Genomic DNA, 15,118 nt, shown 5'->3' on the forward strand with positions numbered 1-15,118 from the left:
AAACTTCTCCAGGAAAGGCTTTTGTGGGCATATATGGAATACTGGATCTGGTAACAAGCTGCTTCACCCATCACTATAGCAAAATAAAGTTCATTTTGCAAACTCACTCAACTTCAGCAAACGAGAACCTAAACAAATTCTTTTTCTCCTCCAAGTGTTTCTGGGTTACTATGCTGAATTGATTTCTGTTACAAAAGACCACTCCTGTCTCACTTTTCTGTACATAAATAGGACTCTGCTCTCTAGCTTCAGTCATGTTGAACAAAATACATTGATTCTTCCCTTTTTTTGTGTGTGGAGCACCAATAAAATAAAATCAGACCTCTTAAACTCTGTCCTTTCATGAAAATAGCACTGTCGAAAGAAAATAGCTATAGTAAGTATAGTTCAAGAGATTAAATTATATATGATTTCTATCTATACATGAGAAGAGCAGAATTTTCTGTTGAAGTTAAATATTGAGAAATACCCATATAGTTGGGGGGGGGGGGGGGGGGGCCGGGACAGGAGAGGGCAAATACCACCTTGGTCTTTCTTTCCCTTCCTGCTTTCTCCTCTTTTCCCACAAATCCCCCAAGAGACACCTTCAACAAGGCTGGTATTGTGGGATACTATGTGGAAGCTGGCTCTGCTTCCAGGCCAATGAGTTCCAAAGCACTGGGCAAAGCTAGAAGATCCCACTGATGGTGTGCATCCACAACCAGATTCATCACTCATGCTGGGTGACAGCAGTTCGGGGGCTGCTGCCTTGGAATAAACACCAACATGTGTATTTGAGGAGCATCACAGAAAAGTGCATCCATACTATGATTAGAAATTTGCCTCCAGTCTGAGTAAATCGATACATTATACATCAATTTGTATTTTAAAGTTGACATTTTTTTTCCATCAAGAAAAAACACCAACAGAAGCTGGATTTGTTTGCTTTTTTATCTCAGAGACTCTGTGCAGCCCAAATAAAGCCACAGCAGCACTCACAGTGGGAGAAATATGTCTGTCATGAAGGAAGTTCGAGTTTCTGGGGAGGCTCGTGCCACTCCTACAGACCAGACAAACTTGGCTAGTTGCAGAGCTGCAATATGGCCAGCACTTCACAAGAGCATCCAGCTCTGTGCCATAGGTCTCATAAAAAAGTGTATTATAAGTATGAACTCCCCACAAACATGCCAAGTGAGTCTGCAGAATCTCCCAAGCCTAAACAGTAAATGCTGGATGGGATATTCAAGGGACAATCTTCATCCCCAAATGCTGCTCAGTCAAGCTGCACCTGAACTTCTGCTCTAAATTATTGGTTTTGCACGATGCAAGCGTCGTGGAAAATAGACTGTCACTGCCTTAGTTACTAGTAGCTAGATGGAGCACTTGTCATTTTTGAATTGGTTATGTGATGGGTGGAATTGGTTATGTGATGTGTGCTATAATTTCCTGCCATTGGGCAACTTTCAGGGATTTGTTTTTCAGAGTTTTTGCTTTGGGACATTTCAATGATAAACTTGAAAGCCAATGAGCAGATGGGGGTAATCCTTGCATTCATTCAGCTATAGAAGGACCACTTATGTTTGGACAGCTGGGAACTACCTTAGGAGAGTTTGATTTGGAAAATACAGAGCCCGTTCAGTATCGCTTTGGCTACACAATTTCAACATCTTGCGAATGCAGCACCAGTGATGGGATTTTGCAAACCACATTTACTGCATTGGTTTGTAATTGAACGGTTACAAACCCAGGGTTTTGTGTTTGGACGAAGTGAAGCCTTTTCATTAACTTATGGCAGAGAAGGATGAATTGCATCATGAACGGGTAGGGAAAGCGGTAGCACGGATCTGCCCAAGCAAGTGTAATTTTTATGCAATTTAAAAGTATTTCTTTTGCTTAGTTTGAAAGTGGAAATGTTTAGTACACCTCTTAGGGTCTAGATGTGCCAATAATGATAGCTGATAATGTTATTTGTAACACTGTGGCCTCAGCCACAGCTGGGTAGAAGCAGAGAGAATCAGATTTCCCTGCTGTGGCTAGGGAGAAGAAAGTGCTTACAGTAGGGACAGAGACCTGATAGAAATACGTTTTCAATTATTTGAAAGATAAATTCATTTGCTCTGTGGGGTTAAACGTGTTCAGAAGCATTTATCACTAGAATTTACCAAATTGCTCACGCGTGGTTGCAAAGGACACAGCCACTGCAACTGCAGGTCAGGCATCAGATGGGGTTATCTGTTCCCTTTTACGGGAGATGTGCACCTTGTTCCTTCCTCATCTACAGCAAGGGAGTGTAAGTATAACAACAGACTGCACTGTAAGGAGAAACGTGAAAGCCAGAAAAACTAACCTTTGTAGGAATTAAAAGACTGGGAAGAAAAAAATCCAGAGAATCTGCAAAGCAATGGGAATTACGTATTCAGAAGACAAAGCACGTCTGTCTTTCCTGACATCGCCTGTCCCAAGCAGACAATGAGGAATGACCATGCGAAGGGGTGTGATTCCAAAGGAATATGCTCCTCCGGTCCCATCACTGGTGGGCAAGGATGGAAGAAGCAGGGGGACAGTACACCATTGGGGATGCAAAGCAAAATGCCAGAAAAATTCTTAACGATAGCCAAGTTTGTACCGAAGGCTTGGCTGGGCACACTTTCACTATGGCAAAGAAACTCAGGTGTCCTCCTGGGCTTTTTGTTGCCGCTCTCCTGTGGAATTTAACTCCTGATCAAAGTTTACAACATTAAACATGAAGGTAAAATGGATAAGGATGCTGAAAACTTCGGGCCCCTCACTCCAAGAAGGACATTGAGGTGCTGGAGTGTGTCCAGAGAAGGGTGACAGAGCTGGTGAGGGGTCTGGAGCACAAGTCTGCTGAGGAGCGGCTGAGGGAGCTGGGGGTGTTCAGTCTGGAGAGGAGGAGGCTGAGGGGAGACCTCATCGCTCTCTACAACTGCCTGAAAGGGGGTTGTGGGGAGGTGGGTGTTGGTCTCTTCTCCCAAGTGACAAGCGACAGGACAAGAGGAAACGGCCCCAAGTTGTGCCAGGGGAGGTTCAGGCTGGATATTAGGAAAAATGTCTTTCCTGAGAGAGCGGTGAAGCACTGTCAGAGGCTGCCCAGGGAGGTGGTGGAGTCACCATCCCTGGAGGTGTTCAAGGACCGTGTGGACGTGGCACTGCGGGACATGGTTTAGTGGGCATGGGGGGGTTGGGGTGGTGGTTGGATTTGATGATCTTGCAGGTCTTTTCCCACCTTAGGGATTCTGTGATTCTGTGAAAACGCCACAACACCCTAAGCATTTCCGCTACAGGAATGCCCCTGCTTTTATTAAATGATCATTCTCCTGTGAGCACAGCACAAATTTTCAAGTCCCCACCCATTTACAGATTAGAAAAATATAAATGCTAACTTAACTCCTAATTGTGCCATTTAAATGCATGCTAGCCTTTTGTTGGAAATTGCATATTTGATTCAGAATTAGGTAAATTATTAATTGGTATGCCTGTTTCTCTCCTGCGTCAGTACTGGAAATGGTAAAATGTTAAATTATGGCTACCCAATGTAATTTACACATATATTAATTAACAAGGGTAAGATTTTAATCAACTTGCACCAGGGAAAGATTAATTGAAACATTTGGAAATTTACGTCAAAAAGCCCTTTTACTTCCAAAGGAACAGGAGAAGAAAATCTTTGCAATTACACTCTGCGCACTTGCTAGCAGAAAGAGTGTCTGTTATTTGGATTTTGTTCCAGGACTGCACTAGATTTAATGCAACTGCAAATCAGTTCCTGGGTTTTGACATCCAATATAAATTTTGTTATATCAAGACTTTGGGGACTTTGCAGCAAGCTATTGTAAGAAGCTTTTAGGATTATTTGGACATTTTGAAATTTGTTCTTACCTTCCGACTTTGTTTGAGTGAAATAGGCCAAGGGAGACGGATTGCCAAAAGCTCCTGGTGTTTGTTGGGTTCATGTGGCAGAGCAAATTCTCCCAACTCTTGTCGCTCACTCACACAGCTCTTGTAGCTCTGAGCTGCAAAACTGCTGAAGCTCACGGGAGGAAAGTCAGTAACACCACAGCCACCAATTTTCTTCAACACAATTTTTTTGCATGTGGGATGCTTTTCTTAGAAGCAGGAGTTGGATGGTTTCCTCCAGATATCTTGGAGCTCAGGTGGGATCTGGACCTCACAGCTGCTGCTCTGCTAGAAAAAACAACAGCCCAATAAATCCTAATCTGTCTGGATTTTAATGAGACAAGTGAAATCTCTTGCACTTCAAATCCTGTGTTCAGTTTTGGGCCCCTCACTACCAGAAGGACATTGAGGTGCTGGAGCGTGTCCAGAGAAGGGCGACGGAGCTGGTGAGGGGTCTGGAGCACAAGTCTGCTGAGGAGCGGCTGAGGGAGCTGGGGGTGTTCAGTCTGGAGAGGAGGAGGCTGAGGGGAGACCTCATCGCTCTCTACAACTGCCTGAAAGGGGGTTGTGGGGAGGTGGGTGTTGGTCTCTTCTCCCAAGTGACAAGTGACAGGACAAGAGGAAACAGCCTCAAGTTGTGCCAGGGGAGGTTCAGGCTGGATATTAGGAAAAATGTCTTTCCTGAGAGAGTGGTGAAGCACTGGAAGAGGCTGCCCAGGGAGGTGGTGGAGTCACCATCACTGGAGGTATTTCAAGGATGCATGGATGAGGCGCTTAGGGACATGGTTTAGCAGTGGACTTGGCAATGCTAGGTTAAAGGTTGGACTTGATGATCTTAAAGGTCTTTCCCAACCTAAACAATTCTGTGATTATTTGGGCTATATTTTACCTCAGTTTAAACCAAAATTATTCTCCAATAATTTACTGAAGTGACCCTCTGCCAACAATATTACCTGAATTATCTGCAGTTCATTATTTTTCTAGTAACAACATATAAAATTCAGTGCTGCTTAAAATACATTTGAACAGCATGGCCTTGTGTTAATAATAGGATGTGAAACCAATGTTTTGGGACTCTGGGAAAAAAAAAATGTCTTATTTATAGAGCACCTTTTATATCTTAACTGACACTGAATCACTCTAGATCACATGCAATTAAAGCACAAGAAATGAAGGATGGGTTTTAAGAGCCAGAGTCCCTCTCTAGGTATGCCACCTGAACACTCCTTTACTCAGAAAAAAAGCCCCACTGACAGCTCATGAAAGGTCACTACTCAACTCACTGTATAAGCACAGCAATATACAATCCACAATCATTGCAAAAGGCACAACACTGGCCTAGACTTGTATTGTTTATTTTTTTTAGAAATCCTATCCGAAAGGTCTATTCTTTGACCAAGTATCCTAGACTTTTCATGAAGGCAAAGCCATTTTCTACATAAATAAATACAGGTGAGCATCCTGCAGCTCTACCAAGCTGTAACTACTGGTAAAAGGAGCTTCAGGAGACTGAAGGCATCTACATTCCCTTTGGAAATTTTGATGCCTTATCTAGACACGTTTGTTATCACTGATACTGTGAGTGCCAAAACAGCATAGTTAGTGAACTTAAAACGAAGGGAAAAAGCCCACACAGAACCTGGAGCAGTTTTCAGCTGTATTTGAAAAAGGTGCAGACAATGAAGTTTTTCCTTTACATGGTGAGGGATTATATTTCAAGTATTTGATCCAGGGGAAGAACGTATCTGCTTGAAAATATAGCAGCCTAAGCTTGTTATACAAGCAAGGTTGTTTTCTTCAGTGATTTTGAGAGCAAACTTTCCCCAACGAATGCTGATGACAAACAAGCTCCATACTTTGACATCTGCTGGATGAGCGGAGTTTGCTAAACTGAATCCCCTTATGTTTCCTCCAAACTGCCTTGACATTTGAACAAACGGGGAAAACAGTCTCTTCTCTGACTGTTTCAAGGCTTTCATACAGAGTATCATAACTGACAGGAGATGCAGTTTGTGAGTTAGAGAAGAAAAACTAGGACTGATGAATTAACACATTGAATTTGGTCAGTGAGTGCCCTTACATAAATGTGTTTGTATGGCACGTGGTGCCAGCGCAAATCAATTTATACCTTCCCCCTTTGCTACATAACAACAAAAAGAAGAAATCAGGAGCCTCACTGCTCACCTACAGCAGCTTTGGAAGGGACAGGGGGTCAGCGAAGTGGAAACACCACAGGTGATAGGTGAGGAAGCCCCGCTGCAGAAATGACGGGACACCAGGTATGATGCTATCTGCTCGCTTTTGGAATAGAAGTCGTTGTGTTGCTTTGTAAGTGGTTTTGTTTTGAGTTTTTGATTTGGGGTTTTTTTTTATGCCCCCCCCCTTAATTTTCTTATTTGTTTTTTTGCCACTTTTTAACTTTCAGACTTACTTTTATTTTGACCAAATCTGCTTCTTATTTCCCTGCTAAACAGTTTTAAGGCTCCTTCTCCCTTGAGCTGTTCATGACAAAAGTGCAGCGGTGTGTGTGACACTAGACAGTTTTCTTTTATGCTCTTATAAGAGACTCCACGCTGTCCCTGTGCTTTCTTTTTCAGTCTTGTCTTTAAGTTTGAGATGCATTACTATTATTTTCGCTTAGATAGTCTGTTAGGACTTTGACTCATCGTTTTTGTCAATCAGAAAGGATTGTGAAGGATTTCCTCTACAGCTGAGGCAGTATCTGGAGTGCAGATATTAGCTGAAGCCAGCTGGGTTGCATGCAACTGCCTGTCTCCTGTGCACATGACAGTGAATCCCCTCAACTTGATTTTCAATTATTGAAAAATTTGTTTAAATACCAAACTGTGCTGAAGAGACAAGAAGCCTGAGATTGTCTAAAAAGATGTGCTATTTTCTCCCTTTGGAAATGTATCTATTTCTCAAAGATGTTTTCTGAGATTATATTCTCCTTTCAATCACAGCAAGCCCCACTCCGGGATACGGTGTCCTACCGTTCCCTATCTGCGAGGCAGGCAGTGCTTTTAGGGATGCTGTATTTACTCAGGAAGAATCTGCTCTGCAAGGGTAGGAACGATTTCTAATTTCCTTTGGACCTTTGACATACCAGCAAGAAGGAATGTTAAAAAAAAAATTAAGAAACATATTGCAAAACGTAAGAGTAATTTCAAGTGTCTGGAAGGGGACAGGCATTGCACAAAACCTGTCACAGCAGTTTCAGAAGCAAACAGTGGTGACTGAGTCCCCTCGACTCGTGCCCAGCCACTTTCTACTTGGTGCGGTGCCTTTTTATGAGGCCAACAAAAGCCGGAGGCATTGCTAGCTTTACCTTGGGAAGTTTGTGTCACAAGGTAAATATTCTGTTAATGCAGTGTTCTTTAAACTGAATGTAGATTAGCACTGGGCATCCAGTCCAGGGTAAATCAGTACAGCCCTCTTAGTCTATGTCAAAGGCAGCAATGGGAACTTGAAAAGGGCTCGATAATGAAGTCCTCTCTGAAAGGCAAAGTTAGCCCTCAAAGGCAAAGTCTTCCTGGCAATTTCTTAAGATATGATTAAAGACAGCGATGAAAAACTTACTTTATTAATTATTCAGCTAATACAGTTGACTTCCAGCTTAATCAGCTACATGTATTCTCTAACTAGAAAAAAAATAACTTGAAAATTCATTGTCAAATTCTGCTTTTCTGCTCAGAAGCAGGTTATGTTTAATCAACACCTGCAATACTAAATTATTTTTTTAAAATAAAAAAATCCAAATTCGAGGCAATCATCTGCAATACACATGGCTTTTCCTACATCATATATCAAACTGAGTGGCAAGAGAGCTATGCATTTAGAATCCAGATTAGTCTTTTGAACAGAAATGGGGCTTGGACCAAACAAATTTATCAGCATTTTCACTCAAATAGCGTTCAGCTTTGTATATGAAAAATGTTTGCTTTGCAGGATGAGATATAATATAAACCAAGACCAGAGACTAACAGCATCTTCCAGCATCTCCATGCTAAACCCTGCTGTGCCCCGGTAATGCTGTGCGACCTGTCCAGGTGTGCCATGCTGGGATGTCCTGGACAACTGCTACAAGTCTAAAGCAAACCACTCACTGCTTCTGCTGACCTTAGTATTGCATATCTTTCTTTCCATTTAGCTGCATTTCTGTTGCAAATATTCACCGTCCACCATTTCTGTGTTTTATTCCTTTCAATCCCCCTCCTACAATCACTTGTTAGTCTCCTACTCACCTTTTAGCTCTTACTGTCCCCCTTACATTACTTTCCATAATGTTTCTATCAGCTAAACAAAATCATATGGCTATTAAAGTATGTAAATAATGCTATAGCTTTCAATTTCAATCAGCTTTTACATGTTTTGCAGTCCCTAGTCCCCTTTGTTAAAAAACAGCGCTGCATTCTAGGTGTACATCCCACCGTGGGTGCCCACCCTTCATCTGCACCAGCTTCTCAAACAGAGCCCCAGGCATGGATCATTCTTCCCTGTTCAGACACTCCATGAGCATCTGAGGGAGCAGCCGCCTCGTATCGATGAAAAATCTGCACTTGAGCCTAAGAATGTCAATTATTCAATATTTTAGTATTCAGTCTTAAGCTCTGCCAAAAGTATTACTTACAGAATAGAAGTGACAGAATTTGGCTTTTCCCCAGCTCTACAAGAGGCAAACGCGAAAGATGACTTTTTGCTGATGCAGTTTTAAGCATAATTAAAAAAGCCCACGTGGCCAAAAGGATTTTGGAAACTTGAAAAGGAACACTGCCAGACCACATCTAAGCATTGGGGTAGGGATAATAAAAGCAAAACAATATAAAAATAAAAGTCTGTGCAAAAAATAGAGTCCTCACATTTATTTTAATTCTAGTTTTACCAATAGCACAGCTTTTGCTCCTCAAACACTGTATTGGCATGGAAGACCCTGAACACAGGTTGTTTGAAATCAGGTGGTTGTCATTGTCCCAAGGCAGGGATTTAACATAATCTGGGGGTTTTTTTAGTATTTTATTGGAACCGACAAGGAGAGTTTATGTGCTCAGTTAACACATCGCAGGAATTTCCAATGAGGAGTCTCAACTTTATAGGCCATTCAGTTCTTGCCTGAGAGAACATTTCTGATTTGCCCTGAACCCGGGAAAAGCTAACTGACATACACTGCAAAGGAAACCAGCACTTCTGAAACTGCTATTAAATGCCTTTTAGGCCTTATCTCTTGGTCTTCCCCTGCTTTCTGCAAAAAGGTGCAATATTGGTCCTTTCCAGCTCCACAGGGCTCTGTTAATGAGAAATAACCTTTTCAAGGTATTATAAAAAAATCCTGTAGATCAATAAGAATGTTGAGATGAATATCTGACAGTCAAATTTAACGGTGTCTTCGGTGGGAACGGACTTTGGTGTCATGTTGGGAAAGAGCAATGATTGACACTATGATTTACAGATTGGCCGGGAACATCAGGGAAAATTCAAATCTCCATTCAGCTGTTATTTGCCAACAGCAACTATTGCTAAGTCGCTTTGAGCTATGGAAAGGAGAATCCTTGTTCCAGCTTTCAGCCATCGAGCAGAAGTTGCTCCTTTTCTCCCATCCCCTCTTCTGCAACATCAATACCGCACATCAGCTCTATTTCCAATGAGAGCTGTTACGGTCACAAAAATCATGCCATGTTAAAAAAGGCCAGCCATATTACATCCCCCCTTCAGGCCCATAACAACACGTTTGTATTCTGGGCACACTTACAAGTTTGAATAAGGTTATTGAAAGAAATCTGAATGCCGCATTAAGTTAATTTTATTGTCCCACCTCCTTGGAAAAATCAGGCACTTGTTTTTTTATAATACCTTCCAAGCTCTTGGTGTTAGGAGCTTAATTACAGATTTGTAAACCTATATTCATGAAATGCTGCATTTTCAGTGTATTGGCAAATAGGGATTTACAGTCCCAGAAATGTGGAGGTTACTTAGAATGACGAAAATTACAGGAGAAATATCAAATTAATAATACCTAGCATGTACTATTGAAGAAGAAAACCTGTGAGAATATGGAATTACGTGACCATTTCTAGAACTGGTACAAATGTTGCCTTTATGCAGATGGGTAGATGAATATATATCTGCACCCATTTTAAGGCAGGAGGAGCAAGGTTGCAGGCTAGTTTGTAGGTTTGTCTAAACCTGATGCTTCTTTGAGTGTAGGATGAAGAGTGTGCCTGCAACACCCAACAGACAACACCCGAGATGCTATGCATACATTGTTTTTTCCCTCACTTACCAAAGCCAAGGTTTTATTAGTCTCCTTGCCTTCTTTTAAAATTCAGTTCTTTAACTCTTACTGGAGGTTGGTTGCAGAAAAATTTGTCATGTGGTTTGGTTTTGGGTTTTTTTTCTTTGTAGGGAGGAAAGCTGAGAGGGAGGCTGCTTTTTGGTCCTATCAGTATCTAGTTGAGATGATAAAACTGGCAAAACAGCACCAAGCTCCCGCCCCCATGGAAAGCTGGCTGTAACACGACCACTCTTCACCTCCCCATGAGGTGCATGGAATAACAACAACAAAAAAAGCAAAACCACCACAAATCTAGATGTTCTTTAGGCAGCGGTGCAAACTGCATGTCATCAGTTTGGGAAGCCACAGGAGGCCACAGCTTGGACAGCTTAGGAGACAGCAGAGGCAAGAACTTCACTGGTGCCACGTACCTACAGAAGTAGTCAGCCAGGAGACAGCCAACTGCTTGATTTATCTGAAGTCTATCCGGTCTTATTTTCTGCCAAAGGCGATCAAGCAGGAGCAGGAGGATTAATGGCTCTGCGCAGCTAAGCCTCTTGTTGGCACACTCATCAGCATCCCTCCACCTCCTGCCATCACTCCATCCATCCCAGCACAAGCTCCCTGCCTCTCACTGCATCCAAATTCCCTCGCGACCCTCGTGGATCTTCAGAGATGTCACCTCCAAAGGGGGTGAGCGAGTCTCAGGCTCAGGGCAAACCGGGGCTGTGTTTGGAGAGGCACTCTGACCAGCTGTGCGCACCGAGGGGAAATATGGGGCAAAAGCATCACTTCTGCAACCAGTAACGTATGATATGCAAAGATTTGCCACTAAAAAGTCATCGTTTATCACAGCCTCCCAGAGGTGATACTAAAGTAAGTTTCAGATATATAATCTGTCTCTAATGTAACAAATTCAGACTGCCATCCTCCTTTGATTCTAACATTAATTCAAAAAAATATAATCAATTACCTTTTCAATTTTTTAAGAAACTTGGGATTTCTCCACATTTAACAGAAGGTAACTGCAGTATCTCAAACTCCTCTTGCATTAGCTGCTAGCAAATTATGATTTTCCCTGGAAAATACCAGATCATCGAAGGCATCTTTTATTTTAGGAACTCAAAGCATCTTTCAGACATTAATTCAGTAAGGCTGGCACCAGCTCTATCATGGAGAAAAGCAGTGCTGTCTCCTTTTTCAGGTAAGCCACGGATGCATTAAGTGCTTTGCTTAAGGCCAGAAATGAGTCATTGGAAGAGCCATCATGCACAGTACATCTCTCATGCTGCTGCCATCTTCAGCTCACAAAAATAAAAGGAATAATTAATGATAGCCTCTGAATTTATATTAGAATTTAAGGAGTTCATGGTCTGAGCCCATTACATTATGTAAGATTCACCTAGCCGTAATTTATGTGGTTATTGTTAGCTACCCATTCTCACACAACTACTTTTTTCTTTAGGGAAAGTCTCCAAAGGCTTCCCCAAATATCTTCTTTTTAATGCTAAAATTACTCCAGATTAACGTAATAGACACCTATGCTGAATTAGTTGAAACCAAACCAAATGCCATGAAAAATCACCTAAGAACCAAGCCTTCGAGGGCTGCCACACCGCAGTGCACACAGTTCGGGAGGTGCCACACCAGCTGCTTCACATCACTTAAAATCAGCAATGACTCACCAATGCGAAAAAGTGTCATGACTTTTCCAGGGGGCTTCATCAAGATGGGATTTTTTTTTTTTTTTTAATTATCCTAAGTGAAAATTTTAAGTGTACAGCTGTCATTTGCATAAGAGATATATGTTTATGGATCATTTACTAATACTGTATGTTCTCCTATCCTTTCAGCTATAAAAAGTAAATTGTTGGTTATGATTCATTGGTCATACCAATGCAAATGCTGCCCTTTAAATATGGCATGATTAATGTAATAGTTCACTTAGGCTGCAGGAAATTACCCAGTAGAAATAAACAAATAGTTCAATTCCACAGGAATTTCACATTGTTTTTATAACAGTTACAGCAATGATATAAACAAGTCAGAAGTATCTCAGAAAGGTTTTCAGTAGTAATTGCCATATGTTGCTATTCAAAATTATCCTAATTCTTGGTCAATTACAATAATATGAAATATTTCAACAGAAATAACGCTGGAATGTTTGCCTGGTAGTTTCCCGGCCTCTGTATGTTGTGATTTCCAAAGTGACTAGGTTTTTAACTTGTTTTAGAAAGGGTAGGGTAAAATATGGAAATGAGTCCAAGATACATAAAGCAGCTCAATTAATTTTTGTAGGTGAGTTGCTGAATGGGAGGATTTTGAATAGAACTTGGCTGCAGGAAAAAAAAAAAGCATTGCCCAAATCCATCAATCCGCACACAGGACCAAAACACTCTGTTGTACCATTTCATATTCATCATCTCTTTGGGGACAAGCAACTCATCACTCTCTTTGTTCAGCGAGAGGTACAAAATAATACCTAGACTATTGAGCATAGCTTCAGGCCGCTTTATAATGTTCCCAGGGCAAAGACACCAATTTTTTACATGGAAATGCAATGCTAGAGAGGCTTTAAATGTAAAATTAGCCACAGCACTCTGCAATTTGGCTGTCAGCAGAGAGGAGGAGACACTTCCTCCAAACATTGGGCCCCTCAGGATTTTCCTGTGATGCTGTAGAAATGTCCTGACGTACCAGTTATGCAGATACTTGATGCCACAAATATTCTTATCCTCACAACTTGCTTGCAACTACATTTTGGGATTTATAAGAGCCTACAGTTTTCAAAAGGTGGCTCCACCTAGCCAAGCCTGCTTCAAAAAACTGAGTGGAGATGACCAACTACATCCAGAAATGCAAGTCACTTTAAACAGCCTCTTTATTTGAAGAAGGAAGGGCTGGCTGAGGTTATAGCCATACCGTCAGTAACACCGAATGCCCCAGCTGGCTCTTGGAGGCCAAACCTGCAGAAGACAACACAGATGCCTTGGTCAAACCACAGCCAGACACCAGCCTCCTACTTTTTGCCTGCAGATAATGCTCCTGCACTGATGGACATAACACATGCTCCCTCAGCTTCTCATCACAAAAAACACCAGGAACGGTCAAAAAAGAAAAAGCTTCAGGTGGTGGGTCTACCTCCACAATTGAAGGAATCGCTGCAGGAAGACTTGGATTGGCAACATACCATAAGTCCACAGCCGCAGCTATGGACAGAGGTCCAAGGAGAGGCCAAATAATCCATTCCCTTGCCAGGGAGATGAAGGCTGAACACATCAAGCTTTACACAGAATCACTAAGGTTGGAAAAGACCTGTAAGATCATCAAGTCCAACCACCACCCCAACCCCACCATGCCCACTAAACCATGTCCCGCAGTGCCACGTCCACACGGTCCTTGAACACCTCCAGCGATGGTGACTCCACCACCTCCCTGGGCAGCCTCTGCCAGTGCTTCACCGCTCTCTCAGGAAAGACATTTTTCCTAATATCCAGCCTGAACCTCCCCTGGCGCAACTTGAGGCCATTTAATAATGAAACACACGATAACATCTACTTTGATTTATCAGCTCAGGCTCTTACTTTTCATTTAAAGCAAGTTCAATTTTAATCTTTTGAAGTGCAGGAAAAGGTACAGCAGCAGCCTAAAAATCTGTGGGGTTTGACTCCTTGGCACATGATACAATGCAAAGAAACAAACCTGATTGCCCTCACTGCACACCTCCTTTTGTAAAATCTGAAGAAGAAAGGACAGCGGAGAGGAGAAAACTGCTGAGGCCCTGAACTTGACTCAGTGATGTCAATCTTCTCAACACTGTCATATTCTTCCAAACCCAGACTGAGCCTTCTCTTCTCCCCAGTGAGTACAACATATGGCTTTGCTCAAGAAAGTCCCGCTGCCTGAAAATGAGGTTGCATTAATATTTCAAATCACATTTAAGCACTGGTCCTTAAAGCCAGTTTCCTGCACGCTTGTCTCTGCATACAGCAATCTCGGAAAGCCACCACTAAACTGCTTTCTTACCCTGGTGCACATGGAGACGTGTCCTGCTGTCTCTGCAGCTGCAAACACATCTGCATTGATCTCTGCCAACTGTCACGCGGTCCACCTCTGACCACTTGATCCATCTCTGACCGCACCTTCTTCAGCTCCCTGTGATCCAGGAGGAAGCAGTTAACGACCTGCTATGCCACCTGGACACTCATAAGTCTATGGGGCCTGATGGCATCTACCCAAGGGTGCTGAGGGAGCTGGCGGAGGAGCTTGCCAAGCCGCTCTCCATCATTTATCAACAGTCCTGGTCAACGGGGGAGGTCCCGGATGACTGGAGGCTTGCCAACGTGACGCCCATCTACAAGAAGGGTCGGAAGGAGGATCCGGGGAACTACAGGCCTGTCAGCCTGACCTCGGTGCCGGGGAAGGTTATGGAGAGGCTCATCTTGAGGGCGCTCACGGGACACGTGCAGGTTACCCAAGGGATCAGGCCAAGCCAGCACGGGTTCAGGAAAGGCAGGTCCTGCCTGACCAACCTGATCTCCTTCTATGACCAGGTGACCCGCCTAGTGGATGAGGGGAAGGCTGTTGATGTTGTCTACCTGGACTTCAGCAAAGCCTTTGACACTGTTCCCCACAGTATTCTCCTAGAGAAGCTGGCGGCCTGTGGTTTAGACAGGTACACTCTTCGCTGGGTAAAAAACTGGCTGGATGGCCGAGCCCAGAGGGTTGTGGTGAATGGGGTGAAATCCAGCTGGCGGCCGGTCACAAGCGGAGTCCCCCAGGGCTCGGTTTTGGGACCGGTCTTGTTTAATGTCTTCATTGATGATCTGGATGAGGGGATAGAGTGCTCCCTCAGCAAGTTTGCAGACGACACCAAGTTGGGAGGGAGTGTTGATCTGCTTGAGGGTAGGAAGGCTCTGCAGAGGGATCTGGACAGGCTGGATCGATGGGCTG

This window comes from Gavia stellata, chromosome 11 (assembly GCF_030936135.1).
Source record: "Gavia stellata isolate bGavSte3 chromosome 11, bGavSte3.hap2, whole genome shotgun sequence".
Classification (NCBI taxonomy): Eukaryota; Metazoa; Chordata; class Aves; order Gaviiformes; family Gaviidae; genus Gavia; species Gavia stellata.